This window comes from Sapajus apella, unplaced genomic scaffold (genome assembly GCF_009761245.1).
Source record: "Sapajus apella isolate SASKATOON/1434 unplaced genomic scaffold, GSC_monkey_1.0 scaffold2, whole genome shotgun sequence".
Taxonomy (NCBI): Eukaryota; Metazoa; Chordata; class Mammalia; order Primates; family Cebidae; genus Sapajus; species Sapajus apella.
This window is the reverse complement of record NW_022436942.1, coordinates 87487130-87506704: the sequence shown is the minus strand read 5'-3', so window position 1 is coordinate 87506704 and position 19575 is coordinate 87487130. Positions and strand designations below refer to the sequence as shown.

The 19575-nt window shown below is 42.7% G+C and overlaps 1 protein-coding gene across 1 annotated transcript in view; it reads left to right on the top strand.

Moving 5' to 3' along the window:
- Nucleotides 1-19575, top strand: part of TMEM132D (transmembrane protein 132D) — an 844637-nt gene that overhangs the window by 438008 nt on the left and 387054 nt on the right. The gene's annotated exons all lie outside the window — the stretch shown is intronic.

Here is a 19575-nt window from a genome sequence, read left to right as displayed (position 1 = left end):
CCTGGGTTCAGGCAATTCTCCTGCCTCAGCCTCCTGAGTAGCTGGGACTACAGGCACGCGCCACCATGCCCAGCTACTTTTTTGTATTTTTAGTAGAGACGGGGTTTCACCATGTTGACCAGGATGGTCTCGATCTCTTGACCTTGTGATCCACCCGCGTCGGCCTCCCAAAGTGCTGGGATCTGAAGTTTTATTCTTTGACTGGCATCTGCCCAGTCACCTCACCTTTCCCAGCCACTGGCAACCACCATTCCACTCTTTGCTTCTCTACTTCTGTAAGTTCAGTTTTCTTTTCTTTTTTTTTCTTTTTAAGTTCTATTTTTTTTAAATTGCATTTTGGTTTTGGGGTACATGTGAAGAACATGCAAGATTGTTGCATAAGTACACACGTGGCAGTGTGATTTTCTGCCTTCCTCCCCCTCACCTATACCTGCCATTTCTCCCCATGCCCTCCCCCACAACTCCCCACCCTCCACTGTCCCTCCCCTATTTCCCTCCAACAGACCCCAGTGTGTAGTGCTCCTCTCCCTGTGTCCATGTGTTCCCATTGTTCAACACCAGCCTATGAGTGAGAACATGCAGTGTTTGATTTTCTGCTCCTGTGTCAGTTTGCTGAGAATGATGGTTTCCAGGTTCATCCATGTCCGTATAAAGGAAATGAATTCATCATCTTTTATGGCTGCATAATATTCCATGGTGTATATGTGCCACATTTTCCCTGTCTGGTCTATCATCGATGGGCATTTGGGTTGGTTCCAGGTCTTTGCTATTGTAAACAGTGCTGCAATGAACATTCGTGTGCATGTGTCCTTATAGTAGAAGGATTTATAATCCTTTGGATATATACCCAGTAATGGGATTGCTGGGTCAAATGGAATTTCTATTTCTAGGTTCTTGAGGAATTGCCACACTGTCTTCCACAATGTTTGAACTAATTTACACTCCCACCAACAATGTAAAAGTGTTCCTATTTCTCCACATCCTCTCCAGCATCTGTTGTCTCTAGATTTTTTAATGATTGCCATTCTAACTGGTGTGAGATGGTATCTCAATGTAGTTTTGATTTGCATTTCTCTAATGACCAGTGATGATGAGCATTTTTTCATATGTTTGTTGGCCTCATGTATGTCTTCTTTTGTAAAGTGTCTGTTCATATCCTTTGCCCACTTTTGAATGGGCTTGCTTGTTTTTTTTCTTGTAAATCTGTTTTAGTTCTTTGTAAATGCTGAATATCAGCCCTTTGTCAGATGGGTAAACTGCAAAAATTTTTTCCCATTCTGTTGGTTGCCGATTCACTCTAATGACTGTCTCTTTTGCCCTGCAGAAGCTGTGGAGTTTGATTAGGTCCCATTTGTCTATTTTGGCTTTTGTTGTCAATGCTTTTGGTGTTTTGGTCATGAAGTCCTTGCCTACGCCTATGTCCTAAATGGTTTTGCCTAGATTTTCTTCTAGGGTTTTTATGGTGTTAGGTCTTATGTTTAAGTCTTTAAACCATCTGGAGTTAATTTTAGTGTAAGGTGTCAGGAAGGGGTCCAGTTTCTGCTTTCTGCACATGGCTAGCCAGTTTTCCCAACATTATTTATTAAACAGGGAATCCTTTCCCCATTGCTTGTTTTTGTCAGATTTGTCAAAGATTGGATGGTTGTAGATATGTTGTGTTGCCTCCGAGGCCTCTGTTCTGTTCCATTGGTCTATATCTCTGTTTTGGTACCAGTACCATGCTGTTTTGATTGCTGTAGCCTTGTAGTATAGTTTGAAGTCTGGCAGTGTGAAGCCTCCTGCTTTGTTCTTTTTGCTTAGAATTGACTTGGCTATGCGGGCTCTCTTTTGGTTCCATATGAAGTTTAAGGTGTTTTTTTCCAGTTCTATGAAGGTCATTGGTAGCTTGATGGGGATAGTGTTGAATCTGTAAATTACTTTGGGCAGTGTGGCCATTTTCATGATATTGATTCTTCCTAACCATGAACATGGAATGTTTTTCCATCTATTTGTGTCCTCTCTTATTTCGTTGAGCAGTGGTTCGTAGTTCTCCTTGAAGAGGTCCTTTATGTTCCTTGTTACTTGTATTCCTAGGTATTTTATTCTCTTTGTATCCATTGTGAATGGCAGTTTATTCTTGATTTGGCTCTATTTAAGTCTGTTATTGGTGTATAGGAATGCTTATGATTTTTGCACATTGATTTTGTATCCTGAGATTTTGCTGATGTTGCTTATCAGTTTCAGGAGACTTTGTGCTGAGACGATGGGGTTTTCTAGATATACAATCATGTCATCTGCAAATAGAGACAATTTGACTTCCCCTTTTCCTATTTCAGTACCTTTTATTTCTTTTTCTTGCCTGATTGCTCTGGCTAGAACTTCCAGTACTATATTGAATAGGAGTGGTGAGAGAGGGCATCCTTGTCTAGTGCCAGATTTCAAAGGGAATGCTTCCAGTTTTTGCCCATTCAGTATGATATTGGCTGTTGGTTTGTCATAAATAGCTTTTATTATTTTGAGATACGTTCCATCAATACCTAGTTTATTGAGGGCTTTTAGCATTAAGGGCTGTTGAATTTTGTCAAAGGCCTTCTCTGCATCAATTGAGATAATCATGTGGTTTTTGTCTTTGGTTCTGTTTATGTGGTGAATTACGTTTATAGACTTGCGTATGTTGAACCAGCCTTGCATCCCCAGGATGAATCCTACTTGATCATGTTGGATAAGCTTTTTGATGTGCTGTTGCAATCAGCTTGCCAGTATTTTACTGAAGATTTTTTCATCTATATTCATCATGGATATTGGCCTGAAGTTTTCTTTTCTTGTTGAGTCTCTGCCAGGTTTTGGTATCAGGATGATGTTTGTCTCATAAAATGATTTGAGAAGGATTCCCTCTTTTTGGATTATTTGGAATAGTTTCAGAAGGAATGGTACCAGCTCCTCTTTGTATGTCTGGTAGAATTCGGCTATGAACCTGTCTGGACCTGGGCTTTTTTTGGGTGGTGGGCTCTTAATTGCTGCCTCAACTTCAGACCTTGTTATTGGTCTATTTGGGGTTTCGACTTCTTCCTGGTTTAGGCTTGGGAGGAGGCAAGCGTCCAGGAATTTATCCATTTCTTCCAGATTTACTAGTTTACGTGCATAGAGTTGTTTGTAATAATCTCTGATGATGGTTTGAATCTCTGTGAAATCTGTGGTGATATCCCCTTTATCACTTTTTATTGCATCAATTTGGTTATTCTCTCTTTTCTTTTTTATTAATCTGGCTAGTGGTCTATTTTGTTGATCTTTTTGAAAATCAAGCTCCTGGATTTATTTATTTTTTGAAGAGTTTTTTGTGCCTCTATCTCCTTCAGTTCTGCTCTGATCTTAGTTATTTCCTGTCTTCTGCTAGGTTTTGAGCTTTTTTGATCTTGCTCTTCTAGCTCTTTCAATTTTGATGATAGGGTGTCAATTTTAGATCCCTCCTTTCTTCTCATGTGGGTACTCATTGCTATATATTTTCCTCTAGAGACTGCTTTAAATGTGTCCCAGAGATTCTGGTATATTTTGTCTTCATTCTCATTGGTTTCAAAGAACATCTTTATTTCTACCTTCATTTCGTCATTTATCCAGTCTACATTCAAGAGCAAGTTGTTCAGTTTCCATAAGGCTGTGCGTTTCTGAGTTAGTTTCTGAATTCTGAGTTCTAATTTGATTGCACTGTGGCCTGAGAGACTGTTTGTTACGATTTCCGTTCTTTTGCATTTGCTGAGTAGTGATTTGCTTCCAATTATGTGGTCAGTTTTAGAGTAGGTATGATGTGGTGCTGAGAAGAATGTATATTCTGTGTATTTGGGGTGAAGAGTTCTGTAAATGTCTATTAGGTTTGCTTGTTCCAGGTCTGAGTTCAAGTCCTGGATATCCTTGTTAGTTTTCTGTCTGGTTGATCTGTCTAATATTGACAACGGGGTGTTAAAGTTTCCCACTATTATTGTGTGGGAGCCTAAGTCTCTTTGTAAGTCATTAAGAACTTGCCTTATGTATCTGGGTGCTCCTGTATTGGGTGTGTACATATTTAGGATCGTTAGCTCTTCTTGTTGCATTGATCCTTTTACCATTATGTAGGGTCCTTCTTTGTCTCTTTTGATCTTTGTTTCTTTAAAGTCTATTTTATCAGAGACGAGAATTGCAACTCCTGCTTTTTTTTTGCTCTCTGTTTGCTTGGTAAATCTTCCTCCATGCCTTTATTTTGAGCCTTTGTGCATCCTTGCATGTGAAATGGGTTTCCTGGATACAGCACACCAATGGATTTTGGCTTTTTATCCAATTTGCCAGTCTGTGTCTTTTGATTGGGGCATTTAGTCCATTTACATTTAGGGTTAATGTTGTTATGTGTGAATTTGATACTGCCATTTTGATGCTAGCTGGCTGTTTTGCCCATTAGTTGGTATAGATTCTTCATTGTGTTGATGCTTTTTACCATTTGGTTTATTTTTGGAGTGGCTGGTACTGGTTGTTCCTTTCTATGTGTAGAGCCTCTTTCATGAGCTCCTGTAAAGCAGGCCTGGTGGTGATGAAATCTACTTGCTTGTTCGCAAAGGATTTTATTTTTCCTTCACTTATGAAGCTTAGTTGGGCTGGATATGTAATTCTGGGTTGAAAGTTCTTTTCTTTAAGGATTTTGAATATTGGCCCCCACTCTATTCTGGCTTGTAGGGTTTCTGCTGAGAGATCTGCTGTGAGTCTGATGGGCTTCACTTTGTGGGTAACCCAACCTTTCTCTCTGGCTGCCCTTAGCATTTTCTCCTTCATTTCAACCCTGGTGAATCTGACAATTATGTGCCTTGGGGTTGCTCTTCTTGAGGAATATCTTTGTGGTGTTCTCTGTATTTCCTGGATTTGAATATTGGCTTGTCTTGCTAGGTTGGGGACGTTTTCCTGGATAATATCCTGGGGAGTATTTTCCAGCTTGGATTGATTCTCTTCGTCACATTCAGGTACACCTATCAAACGTAGATTAGGTCTTTTCACATAGTCCCACATTTCTTGGAGATTTTGTTCATTCCTTTTTACCCCTTTTTCTCTAATCCTGCCTTCTCATTTTATTTCATTGAGTTGATCTTCGTCCTCTGATATCCTTTCTTCTGCTTGGTCAATTCAGCTGTTGAAACTTGTGCATGCGTCATGAAGTTCTCATGTTGTGTTTTTCAGCTCGATCAATTCGCTTATATTCCTCTCTAATTTGTCCATTCTCGTTAGCATTTTGTCAAATCTTTTTTCAAGGTTCTTAGTTTCTTTGCTTTGGGTTAGAACATGTTCTTTTAGCTCACGGAAGTTTCTTATTACCCACCGCCTGAAGTCTGATTCTGTCATTTGATCACACTCATCCTCCATCCAGTCGTGTTCCCTTGCTGGTGAGGAGTTGTGAACCCTTGTAGGAGGAGAGATGTTCTAGTTTCGGGTGTTTTCATCCTTTTTGCTCTGGTTTCTTCCCATCTTTATGGATTTGTCCACCTGTCGTCTTTGTAGTTGCTGACTTTCAGATTGGGTCTCTGAGTGGATGTTCTGTTTGTTGATGATGAGGTTATTTCTGTTTCTTGGTTTTCCTTCTGACAGTGTGGCCCCTCTGCTGTAGGGCTGCTGAGGTCCACTCCAGGTCCTGCTTGCCTGGGGATCACCTGCAGCAGCTGCAGAACAGTTATGGTTGCTACCAGTTTCTTTTTCTGCTCTTTGTCCCAGAAGGATACATGCTAAATGTCAGTCTGATCTCTCCTTTATGAAGTGACTCTGGATATACAGGGGTCAGGGAGCTGCTTGAGGAGACAGTCTGTCCTTTACATGAGCTCAAGTGCTGAGTTGTGAGCTCCGTTTTTCATTCAGGGCTGCTGGGCATGTACGTTTAGATCTGCTGCAGCAGAACTCATAAACACCTTTTTTCCCCTGGTGCTCTGTCCCAGGGAGTTAGGGCTTTATTTATGAGTTTCCATTGTGCTGCTGCCTTTTTTTCAGGGCTGCCCTGCCCAGCAATGAGGCAGCCTAGTCACTGTCTGCCTCCAGAGGCTTTGCTGAGCTGTCGAGGGTTCCACCCAGCTGTCGTGTGAACTTCTCTGCCGTCCTATTTATATGGGTGTAGTTAGAACTGTCTTAGCATTGGTGGCCCGCCTCTGTAATGGCGGACTCTCACTGTATTGGTGGGTTGCCTCGGCAATGGCAGACGCCCCTCCCCCACAGAGCTGGACCGTCCCAGGTTCAGCTGTGCTTGCTGTGAAACTCTCAGTCCAAAGAGTTTCTGATTGCTGTTCTTCTGTGGGGGTGGGACCAGCCAAGCCTGATCACCTGGCTCCCTGCCTCAGAGCCTTTTGCTCTCCAGTTGAAGGGTTGACTCTCTCCCAGGTGTTTCCGTCGCCTGTTGAAAAGGCCCAGGGTCTATGTGACTTCCCCTGCGGTGACTCCCTGAGCTGGCTGAAGCAGTGGCACTGAGATTCATGGGGCCTTTTGTTTGTTTGTTTTTGCCTGGGAATCTCCTGGCCTGGCACCCTGCCTCAGACCCCTGTTTAGTCAGATGAATGGGCGACTGCACCTTCCCAGGGCTCCAATTGCCAGCCAAACGGGCACCCGGACCAGTGTATTTTGTATGGAGAACTGCAGGGCCGGGGTACCGCAAAGCAGCCGCAGGCCGAAACAGCCGCGGGACCTAAACGGCTGCGCCAGCCAAAACAGTCATGCTGGCGACCCGTGGGGCTCCTCCGCCTGGGAATCTCCTGGTCTGTCGGGATAAAAATCGGTCTGGAAATGCGGTGTCCACTCACCCTCCACGCTTTCACTGGGAGCTGCAATCTCGAGCTGTTCCTAAATCGCCATCTTGAATCCGCGCCCTGTCGGAAGACATTTTTAATCTCTTGATTCGAGGAGTGAACAAAGGGCTGCTCCGCTAATGGAAAGCAGAAAGTAGCTCTTGCTTCTGAATGATTGAGCAGGTGGAAGGGACTTTTGAGGCACACAGTAGTGCTCTTCCTCTTAGATATTAAGATCCTTGGTCTGAGGACCAGTTTTCTCCGTGAAGTTGGAATTAGAACATTTTATTTTGTTGTTGTTGCTTTAATGTCTTTGGTGGTGAGCAGGTTTGGTGTAGAGTACAGAGTGTCTGTCACTCCACCTGTCGTTACCACCTGGCTTCCTTCAGAGAATGCCATATGAGAACAAGCAGTGTCAAGAAAACAAAACATCTGTTTCCATCTGGAAGAAGCCTGATTTTAAAGGTGTGACATTAAAATTGATTTATCAAATCATAAAAATGAAGCAAAATAAAAGGCAGTGACACCTTCAGTTTGGAGCAATTAGAAATAGATGACTGTCAGAGGGAAGAGTTGTTTTCAAAGTACCTTGGGTAAAATATTTTATGAAGTGGAGAGACAGAAAGAGGAGTCCATTGGGGCATTGGGAGGAAAAAGTATAATCACTGAGATAAAATTAGGGAACTATTTATGAATCAACTTGCATTTTTATTAACATCATGACTTTTATTTTGAGGACACAAAAGGTTAAAACAAACACACAATCTTACTGACTGAAGGACTTCAGGGCAGCCCTTGGGGCTTCTCTGAGGCTGCAGGTGTGGGTAACTTCTGTGTGTTTGTTTGTCCTGTGGATGCAGAGATCCTGCCTTCGTGATATTTGCATCCAAGTCTTTTAGGTCTCCTTTGCAATAGAGAATGGTAATAGGCGTCTGTCAGGGAAAGACATTAGGGATATGGTTTTCTGTCTTCCGTGTCTCCAGTCGTCACAGTGTGCAGAGGAATCGGCCATGGTCAGAGTCTGCAGATAGAGATGGAGCTCACTTCTTTGCTCAACACCTCTCTTCTCTCTGCAATATAAAATAAAAAAAGCCACTCCTATGAGTCAGAAGCCAGGGGGAAAAATACAGCTTTGGGTAATGGACAGTAATGATAGCCCTTGAAAATGTCTTTGCTTTGTCTCTGAGTGCCAGCCTTGGATGCAGAGTAGCTGAAGTGGAGGAGCTGGCCTGGCTAGAAAAAAAGATTACAGGAGAGTCAATTCTGTCCCCAGCTGTTCCTGAATCCGAGTGTCACGTGTGTGCTCCTTTCAGCACATTGAAAGCTTCGTTATCTGTTACCTGGGCTATTGAAATGCTTTTTGGACATTCACCCAGTGAATTTTACACGCAGCTGCTTGATTAATCTCTGTAAAGTGTGGTTCTGGGCTTGCCTCCTTCCGAGTGAAAGCTTTAGTGGCTTCCATTGAGCAAAATTGGAATCCTGCTGCCTAGCAATCCGGGCCCTTTGGGACCTCGTTCTAACTTGTAAGTCCAAACATTTAGTCCATTACAGCTATTCAAGCACAGAACAGGTCATTCTTCCATCCCTTCCCACACAGAGTCTTCCCACATGCCTAAATTCTCTCTGCTTTTCAAGCCAAATTCAAATGCCTTGACCTTGGCATGTCATTATTTCAAATTCCTGTGATACCTCTAGTGTGCAGAAAATCCTTCTCCCTTTTAATCTCCTTCCGGTCCTGCCTCAGTAACAGGTGCAAGGGATGTCACCCAGCCCCAGCCAATCAGAATGCTCAACCTTTTGGCCGCAGTGATTGGTCAGGGAGGGTTATGTGACTCAAGCCTGGTCAATGAAATTCCATCTCAGGACAGAGGCCGGAACTGTAGGGAAGGCACCCATCCTTCCAGTGGGGACCTGGAGCTCGTTTCTCTTAAGCCCCCATCTGCCCTTCACCATCTTTGAGAGCCTGCTTAGAAATTGAGATGGAAAAAAAACAGAGCCATTGAGCACGTCCTGATGATAAAGTTTCGATCCTGGATTCAACCATGTTTGGATTCAGACCCACCCTTTGAATTTTCCAGTCATGTAATCCAACAAATCACTATTTTGGTCTAAGGCAGAGTTGCCTTAGTGTCTGCTTCTCCCAAGTACTTACAAAAGCAGTACTTATTTTATCTGTTGGATTTTAGTTACAGATACATATTTTAAATTTTATTCTGTTATTCATTTGACGTATATTTTTATTAGGCACCTACCATGTGTCAGATCACAGATTCAGCTCTGCGGGACTCTTCCTGCTTTTAAGGACTGTTGTTTTAACCAGAGGGGGGCATGTAAATAATTGCAATAGTGCAGAGTAGGTCAATAGACACCCTGGAGAACTTACTCTGTTCATGCAGACCTGAATAGATCTGCACAGTCTTTCTGGAGATGGTGACGTTGAAGCTGAGTGTTGAAGGATGACGAGGAGCTCCTTAAACAACCCACAGGGGAAGGATGGGAGAGCATTGAAGCCTAAGGAAATAATATGTGAGAACAAGTAAACAATGAGCAGAGCGAATGGGGAAGTGCAAGTCATTCATCATCCTTGAAAGACTGCGCTGTTCCCTCCTGAAGCTTGAGTGCATGTAGAACAGCGTCTTCTCCTGGGAATGTACCTAATAAGTGTGTATAAGTGACATGAATGAGCTAATGAGTGAACATTATCAGCGAGTGTTATTATAGGTGATAGAGGATTCATAACAGTTGTTATAAGGAGGAATGATTAATTGAGGTAGCTAAACGAATTGTTATTTAAAAAGGAAAAGTTGCCAGGCATGGTAGCGCAGGCCTGTGGCCCCATCTATTTGAGAGGCTGGCGTGGGAGGATTGCTTTAGCCCAGAAGTTCAAGGCTGCAGTGGGCCATGATCATGCCACTCATAGCCCCCCAGCGGGGGTCACAGTGAGACCCCAACTCTGAAAAAAAAAAAAAAAAAAAAAAAGCCTCTACCAGCCACCAGCCACAGCTATACCAATTCTCTCCGTAACACCAACTTTCTGGTGAGGTGACCTGTGTGAGGGAGCAGAAACTTTCTTCTTTGTCATTTAATTGGAGTGAATCTGCAGAAAATAAGATAACGATAACAAATGCATTATCAATAACAAATCTCAACTAACAACTTGCTTTTGCTTGTTATATGCTAGGGAATGTCCCAAGCAATTTACTTGCATTGTGTCAAACACCCTTGACATTAATCCCATGCCATAGGTACTATGAATGTCTTCACTTTTAAAATGGAGAAATGAGGGCCAGGTACGGTGGCTCATGCCTGTAATCCCAGCACATTGGAAGGCCGAGGTGGGTTGATCACTTGAGGTCAAGAATTTGAGAGCAGCCTGGGTAATATGGTAAAACTTCGTCTTTATTAAAAATACAGAAATTAGCTGGGCATGGTGGTGCATGCCTGTAATCCCAGCTACATGGGAGAATGATGCACAAGAATCACTTGCACCCAGGCAGCGGAGGTTGCAGTGAGCTGAGACAGCACTACTGCACTCCAGCCTGGGTGACAGAATGAGACACTCTCATAAAATAAAATAAGGAAACAAGGCTTCAAGATGTTGTGCAGCTTCACTTAGTTCACTCACCTTCTAGGTAGATACGCTGATTCAGAAGCTTGTAAGAGAGAAAACCAGAGCTTGGTCCTGGACAGGACTGTGTAGATTCAGAGCTCTTGTCCAGAAAAATCTGATAAACTCTCTGGGAAACAAGTGATGCTGCCTAGATTCAACTTCCCTGTGTGTGTCCCTTGGATCAGATTTTTTTTTATTGCATTTTAGGTTTTGGGGTACATGTGAAGAACATGCAAGATTGTTGCATAGGTACACACATGGCAGTGTGGTTTGCTGCCTTCCTCCCCGTAACCTATATCTGGCATTTCTCCCCTTGCTATCTCTCCCCAACTCCCCAACCCCCACTGTCCCTCCTGTTTCCCCCCCAACAGACCCCAGTGTGTGATGCTCCCCTCCCTGTGTCCATGTGTTCTCATTGTTCAACACCTGCCTATGAGTGAGAACATGCAATGTTTGATTTTCTGCTCTTGTGTCAGTTTGCTGAGAATCATGGTTTCCAGCTTCATCCATGTCCCTACAAAGGACACAAACTCATCATTTTTGATGGCTGCATAATATTCCATGGTGTATATGTGCCACATTCTCCCTGTCCAGTCTATCTTCAACGGGCATTTGGGTTGGTTCCAGGTCTTTGCTATTGTAAACAGTGCTGCAATGAACATTCATGTGCATGTGTCTTTAAGAATTTCAAATGTTAGAGTCAGTTTGAGATATTTGGAGTTTACTGTGGGCTCTGAGAATTCCTGGGCTGGGTTCACTTAGTCTCAGCCAAAAGATCCCACCTCCCTCTTTGCCCTTCTCATACAAGCAGTGGGAGACACAGGTTGGCCTGCTTATGGAAGACAAGTCTTAGTACATGGAAGGCCTGGAATCCAATGGGTTAATTCTCTATTGCCTCGACCTCCCATTCTCAAAGCCCTGTTTGTAATCAATTTGAAATCATTAATTGGACAAAATAATTCTTTACTACCATATCCCAAGGGTAGCCAAAAGTTAATTGCCGGAGCCTTGTTTGTGCAAGCAATTTCTGTTTAACAGAGGAATATTTAGTGCCGCTGTAAAATTAATTGGGTGTGTTAGACTTCTACCCCAACAACAGTCAGAGGGCTGTGAAAGTGGTAATGTGAATGGTGTTTGCTAGCCACATAGCTTTAATGATAATTTCCTTGTAGGAACAGTGGTAAAATTCTGTTTTAAACACTGTATAATTTTTGTCTTACAAATGTGAAAATTACAACTCAGATTGTAACAAAAAAAATTTTTTTTTTGTCTATGATACCATTTCGATTTTTAAAACTGCTTGCTGAATCTAAGGTGAAAATCAAGCCATACTTTTTTCTTTAGGTTTCCTTCAGTGTCTCTTTCTGTGTTTCTGCCTCTGACTCTGTCTGCCTCCCTGTCTCTATGTCCTCAGAGCCTCTGACTCGGTCTGTCTCCCTGTTTCTGTGTCCTCTGAGCCTCTCTCCCAGTGAAGTGTCTTCCTAAGTGTATCCTAAGTGTGGGATACATCCCCACACTCCCTTTCATCAATAAGTTTCAGAACAAGAAGTGCCTTTGCTAATCTTACCCCAAAGACTCACTCTGCCTCAACTTGTTTATTTCTCATCTTCTCTCCCACCCCTCCTGTCCAAGGACTTTTCTTACAGTAGAAAACCTGGGGTTGTTCTGTTGTTTGGAACTTGCTCAAATTACAACTCACAGCCTGTTGGCTCTGTGGCCTTGAGTGAGTTATTTAAATCTTTTTGCCCAATTTTTAAAACCTGTAACATGAGATAATAATACCTATCCTCTAGGATTTTCAAATCTCAAAGGAGGCACCTTTTTGGAATTCCCAGAATGTCTCCTTGTTCTTTCTTAGTCTTCCTGAACTGATCCATATTTGGTAAGAATATACAAGAATGTGTATACCCATGTGGCTGTTTATTTGTGTACTTCATGATTATCTATCTAGTGATTAGCTCATCCATCCATCCATCTATTCATTCATCTATTTGTCCATCCATCCATCCTTCCATCCATCCACCCATCCATTCATCCATCATCCATCCATCTATTCATCCATCCATTTATCCATCCAATCGTCCATCCATCCATCCCTCCATCCATCACCTCTCTACTTACCTGCCTGCCTACCCATATCTTTCAGTCACCTATCATTTGGTTCCTCTTTTCTTCTCTTTCCTTAATCTCTGCAGCTGAGCTCACACATCTGTTGAGCTCCACCAGTCTTCCAGTTTGATGTAAAGACCCATAAGAAGATGAATAAGTCAAAACAGTGATGAGATTCTAGATCAGTCCATTCATGTGATACAAAAAATAGTAATAATCTATCTTGTTTTCCTGGGTTCTCTTTGTCTTCTTTTCAGAACAGTCCATCTTCATCTTCCTACAAGCTCAGGTGGCTGGGCTAGCAGAACATTTCCATCTGGTTTCTCAGTCCTCATTTCTGCTCCTGTTCTTTCTGTCTGGCTTGGTTCCCAGAGTCCCCTTTCTGGGTCCTTCTCCTGGGTCTTCTGTCATCCTCCTGAACTGAGCCTTTCACCCTGGGTAAGATATCTTGAGCTGCAAGCCTCTGTGATGTGTTTTTCTTATCTTGCCTTCCTCAACCCAGCTTATTCCTTCTGCACTTCTACTCTTTATAGTTCATGTTGACTGTGTCCCCCACTGTCCGCAACCCTTATCAGCAGAGTAGCATTAAAACTTCCAGCTCCACCATAATTCTAACCCATACTGAAAACTTCTACCCATGTCAGAGATCGCTTAAGTCCACCTCTGCCTGGCCAGTATCAGCATAACTCACATAATGCACACTTGATATCTAATGATTTGCGGTCACACATTTGTTTCTCAAATGCACTTTGGCTTCCCTTTCTCCAGCAGTCTAGATTGTCTTTAAATCCATAGTCATCTGTAAGTGAAGGTGCCCATCAGTACCCCAAGGGGAAAAAAGTTCTTGATGATCCCCTTAAGCCATTAACTAACTGAATTACCTAAGTACTAATCACACACACATAGGAACACATAAGAAATATGTCATATATAGCACTTTGTCTTCACAGATTCATTCCTGGCCATCTACATGTGGTATTTGGCTCTCCCAAATGCAAACTCTTTAATAGGAGCTATCATTTGAGTGCTAACTGCATGCCAGACACAGTTGGAATTTATTTATATACATTAGAGAATTTAATCTACTGCAGTCTCATGCCACATGTGCTAATTATGATTCCATTTCATGGATGAGGGAACAGTCACACAGAGGTAGGTAACAAACCTATCATCACAAAGCTAGTGTGTTCTAATGATGGCACAGCTGCTACTCAGGCCCAGGCAGCCTGAGTTCATGTTCCCATGAAGGAATCCCTTCCTGACATTTCTCAAAGACCTTACCCACTTTTTCAAAGCTCCAATCCTGGAAAAATCAGTGGAGAAATTGAGGAGATATGTGACAATTCTCAAGTGTGAATTAAACCTGAACTATTCATGTAGCTATGTGTCTGGATCAAAAGAATCCATTGACATCATGTGAATAAACACGCACAGGGAACACAGAGAAGGTCATGGAGCATCGAAGTTAACATTTGGGGTCACTGGAACGGGAGTACGTGGAAGCGGAACCCGTCTGATTTCATGGGTCAGTCTTGCTTATAGCTGTGGCCTTACTATGATGTCTGCTGATGGCTCTGTCTGCTACCAACAGCAAGTCATTATTGCTGATGAAAGAAAAGCTAATACACTTACACACATACTATAGTTTATACACATTCCAGGATGTATCAGAAACAACACACCTTGGAAGCAAGTAAGTCCCTAAACTGGCAATTTTGACACCAAATTCTAAGCATTGCTGCTAATCTTAGTATGAAATCCTAATGAGACATTATCTAGAAACTGGTGTTTTAAAGTGTTTGCATATTCACTATAGGCTACAGATATTTGTAAATACAACTTAATTGAATATTTCTGATCTGTTATACATGCATAAAAGTGAGTAAAGAATATGAAAAACATTAAAAGTATTTTGTGAATAACCCATGATTTCATGAATCCTTGAGAATTCCTAGAAATTTACATTTCTTTTCTGAATTCCAAATATTTATATCCGTTAAAATTCAGAAACACTACCGTGAACAGAGCCTTGCTCCCTACCACCTCTCTAGCATACCTCTTGGCACAGTTTTTTCATTGTTCGAGATAAGTATTCCCATCGGAAACGGAACTCATCTTATTATGGTTTGTCTTGCTTACTAGAATGGAGCCTTCATGAGAGAAAGGCTCTGTCTCCTTACCTGCACAGCATCAGTACCTAGGACAGCTCCTGGGAAGTTCTCCATGCTCTACGAAGATTGGAAAGATCAGTGACTGAATTTGCATGACTTATTGTTAAGCATGTCGAAGGAAATCAATGCAGAAGAGGAAAGAGGTTCTAAACCTGATCACTGCACAAAACAAATGCTTTCTTGATTTTGACTGCAGAAAGGATTTGCTTATGAAAGCCCAGCGATTACGATGCCTCATGCTGCCCTCATTTCTGGGTGCGGTGCTGAGTCGCCCTGGGACTTTTGTCAAACAGCGTCTCACCATGAGCCAAGGTGAAGGGAAAGTCACAGAGACCTTCAGAGAAGAGGGAAGAAGTGTTTCTGGTGCCATTACAACCCGCTGAGCACAGAGCCCCGATGTGCTTATTCTGGAAGCATGTGATGTTCCAAATCTAGTTCAGCTGGCCTTAGGATTTTTCTTGGTAATTGAGAAAAATGCCTTTCTTTTTCTGTAGAATGGAGAGGGTGGAGATGGAGGTTTTTGAGATGCCCTCCATCTCTGACATCCAAGATTCAGTGGGTCTTGAATGCCAACCCCTGACCTGAGTGTCATCTCTCTCCACTTCAACTGGGCGAAACCATGTCAGAAGTCGAGAGCTGATTTACGTGTGTGTTCCTTCCCTGTCTTCAAAGCATCAGCCAAATGTGAGCCTGCTCAGGGAGATAATTTAGCACCTGCTAGGGGCCCCATCTGAATTCCATTGTTTAGCCCACTGCCAATTTCCTGGAATATTTACTTCCTAGCTGGAAGGTTGTGAGTTCAAATACCCTTAGGACCACGTTTCATTAGCGGTTTTTCCAGATCTATTTCTCTCTGTGTGTGAAGCCCACAGTCTCACTGTGTAATTCTCCTTATCAGACCACACATATCTGATTAAGCCATTTGAGAAGGTCTTTTCTTAGAAAAGGCAGCAAGTCTTAATGAGTTTAGCTTGTGTCTCATAATATTATTTTCATTGAAGTTAAACTCCATCTACAAAAACAAAAACATAAAACCTCTGCCCAAGCTGATACAGGCAAATGCTAGCTTGTGAAAGGCCAACACCATTATTTTATTATCTTAATTTTTTATAGCCTTTGCAGCAGAGAGGGAGGATTTACTCCCAAAGATTAGTGACCACAGCTGAGATTTTTGCCCCGTTTATTGTTGCAGTCAAGAATTCAGCAGAGAATAGAAGAGACGCTTTGGAGGAAAATTCAATGGAGGAAACATTTACAGAGATGTGGGCAGCATGAAAGACCCAAAAGGGGATATTGAGGCACCAGTAACTAGAGGAGCTGTCTCCTTTGTGTCTGGAAGGACAGGGGGAGATAACAATATCATCAGAGGTTCAACAGAGCTGGAGGCCTGGAGGGAGTACCCATGAGCAGGTGTTTCTGTAGCCATGGAGAAGCACAGCTACTGTCTAAGATTACACGATGCACAAGGAAGGAAGTGGGGAATACATGCCTGATATGCTTTGGATCCATGTCCCCACCCAAATCTCATGTCCAGTTGTCACCCTCAGTGTTGGAGGGAGACCTGGTGGGAGATGATTGAATCATGGCATTAGATTTTTCCCTTGCTGTTCTCACGATAGTGAGTGAGATCTCATGCGATCTGGTTGTTTGAAAGTGTATAGCAGCTTCCCCTTCACTCCCTTTCTCTCTCCTTCTCTGCCATAGTAAGACATGCTTTCTTCCCCTTCACCCTTCCAACTTGACTGTAAGGTTCCTGAGGTCTCCCAGACATGCTTCATGCACAGCCTGTGTAACTGTGAGTTAATTAAACCTTTTTTCTTTATAAAGTGCCCAGTCTCAGGCACTTCTTTATAGCAGTGTGAGAGAAGTCTAATACAATGCTCCATTCTTTTCCTTTTCCCTTTAATATCCCGCCAGTATTTTCCTTTGGCTGAAACCAACCAGAAACACAAAATCCAGGAACCTGAGAGATGCACCTCATAGAGGAGAGAAAACAAGCATGGATTGAGATGACCACTGGGTGGATCAGGAATCAACAGAGAAAAAACAGCTCCATCCACCATTTATTGGTGAAAGATTGCAGATGAAGAGGTCATGGTTACATATGGCTTAGTGATTTGGCCACTTTCCTTTTCTGGGACAAACTCAGATTCTCAATTTTGTGAACAAAGAACAGTTTTTATTCTACTTGCGTCAAGAAATCCACATGGAGGGACAGTTCCATTTGCCCCTGGAAGAATCTGGCAGGCACTGGGAAGTCAGTGATAAGAAAGAAGTGAATTCCTTGGGGTTGATCGGTGTCAAGCCATAGCACCCTGGGAGATAGCTTCACTAAGAGTAGGACAGCTAGAGACTCAACTTCCATCTGTTCTCTCTCCCCAGCCATGGTCACTGGATTAAAATAATAATGACAACAGTAATAAAATTGGTGGTAACAGCAGGTAACATTTGCTGACTGATGTCCATGTACCTGGCACTGAGCTCATTTATTCTCTCATTGTGATCCTGGCAAAGGGCTACTAAAGTTATCTCTAGTTTAGACACAAAAATGGCGTTAGTGGGCACAGTAATACACACACTCATGATTAATAAGTGGCAAAGCCAAAGTATAAAACCTTTTCTTTTACTCCAAAGGTTTTAACTTCTCCAATATCCTGCCTGGCCATCCACCCAGTCATGCGGTTCTGTCTACTAACATCTCCTGAACTCTTCACCTCCTCCCATTGCTTCTTGCCTGGATTATTGCAATAGCCACTTAAATCATCTCCCTGCCTCCACTGTCTCTCTTCTTGAGCCTACTCTTCACATAAAGAGTAGGGTTGTCCTTTAATTAAAAAATGGATTCAGTGTATAACCCTGTATTGAGAATCTCTGGCTCCCCAGAGGACAAAGCTTAACCTCCTTTTTATCAGACATGGTCTCTTATAATATGGTCTAATCCCATTTTACTGGAAGCATCTCCAGACATGATCCTTCATACTCTCTAAGCTCCAGCTGTACATTGAGCTTCTTCCAAGGCACATGATCTGCTCTCAGGCCACCATGCATTTGCACACACTGTAACTTCTATCTAGAGTCCCCTCCTTCCCTTTCTGTCCATGGAAAATTCCTGGTAATAATTCAATACCCAATGAAATGGTGCCCTCCTTAGTAGCCTTCCCCAGCTCCCTCTCCCAAAGCTATTTTCCTTTTCTTTCATGTTTTCACTACTATTTATGTTTTGTCATCAAATTGCATATGTTCACATTATATACATTATGTACTTCCCCCTCAAATCTGTGCTTTTTAAAAGAGTAACTCAGCCATTCTCCATACATGATCTCACTTGGTTCAAAACCACCTTATAGGATAAATACTATAATTATAGTATTTCCTCAACTTCATTAAAGTTGAGGAAATGGAGACTCAGAAAGGTCAGGCACCCTGTCAAAGGCTGCACAGCCTATTCAGGATGGAGCTGGGCACTGGACCCAGGCTGTCTACCTCCAGAGCTCTGCTCATTCCTGCTACTTTAGGGCACGGTTCTTGTCTCTGTGCCCTGGGTGTCTTATTCTCATGCCTTTAAACGCCTATCTTTGGATACCCTGTCATAAGCTGGAGCCTAAGAGCATGCTTACTGTATAGATGCAGTTTCTCCTCCAGAATCAGCAATCAGAGCCCAGACACTTGAACGTACTCACTGAAGAGACTCCAAGCTTCTGGTCACATGCATCTGTCTACTGCAGATGCGCCTCGTGTGGTCCTGAGAGACTGGGCTGCACTGTGAGTGTTTATTTCCTTATGGACCCTTTTTAAGCTTTCTCTGGGTTGACTGCTAATTAGTTGGATTTGTTACAGTTGCATTTGGTTGCCCTTCATGAGAGGTGGGAGGTCACGACCAGGATATACATCCATGGAGTTCATCAAGGAAGAAACAGACTGACTGCCTGCCATCTTGGATTATAATGACACTTATGGATGGTTCAGGACTGAGTGATGATGAACTGGAGAGCAGAGCCAGAGACACAGATGGGAAGTCAATCCTCTTATTGTGGAGTCTGTTCTTTTATAGACGCTGCTGTCCTTGGCTCATGCAACAACTAAAGAGGTGGTTTCTGAAGAGAGAACTCTTACTGTTTTGACATGCAAAGGCGAGGCTTCTTAAGCTTGACTTCAACACCAACTCCAGGGCCATTTGGTTTTACATGTTGTTAAAAATATTGCTCACTTGCCTGTAAAGTATCATTGTATCTAGGATGCCTTAGCTTAACCATCTGAGGGCTCCTTTATTGCCCCAACTGGAAGAAAAATGGGAGACTACTTAAAGCCAGTTACAACCCCCGTAGGATGTTCTCAGAAGGAACAACCTTCACAAAAGACCCCCGCCTTGACTGCATCGCTGACATTACTGATCCTGTTGGCTTTGCTTCCCACATCTGTCACCTGAACCACACTCTACACCATTAACATGGGAATGGAGAATGGATACCGAAAGGAGAGCCTTACATCAATATCTCTAAATCTGAAGTCTAATCTTTTCCACAGTTCCATAACGTAGTCTCAATAGCAGTGCTTGGAACTGGCATTCAGTTAAGTTCATAGTATTCAGTGCATTCTGCTTAGCACTTGGTAGGGAACAAAGCTCAGTGGGATACAGAAGCTAACCCAAGGAATTAGATTCTGGGCAGAAGGATAATCAAACTAGACAGATTTATAATCCATGGTGTAAGCCAAGCGGTCCCTAAAGTGAACATTGCTGTGGTTGCTGCCTGGCACCCATTTTAGAAGATAACTCCAGCTGGTCTTTGGAAAACCACGCCCCTCTTACTCTCAGTTCATCTGGTTAAGGGATAACTGTCACTAAACCAGCTCTGGGAAAGAGGTCAGAACAAGGTGACACCAAACAGAGTATCACACACAGACTCATACACAGACACACAAACAACGG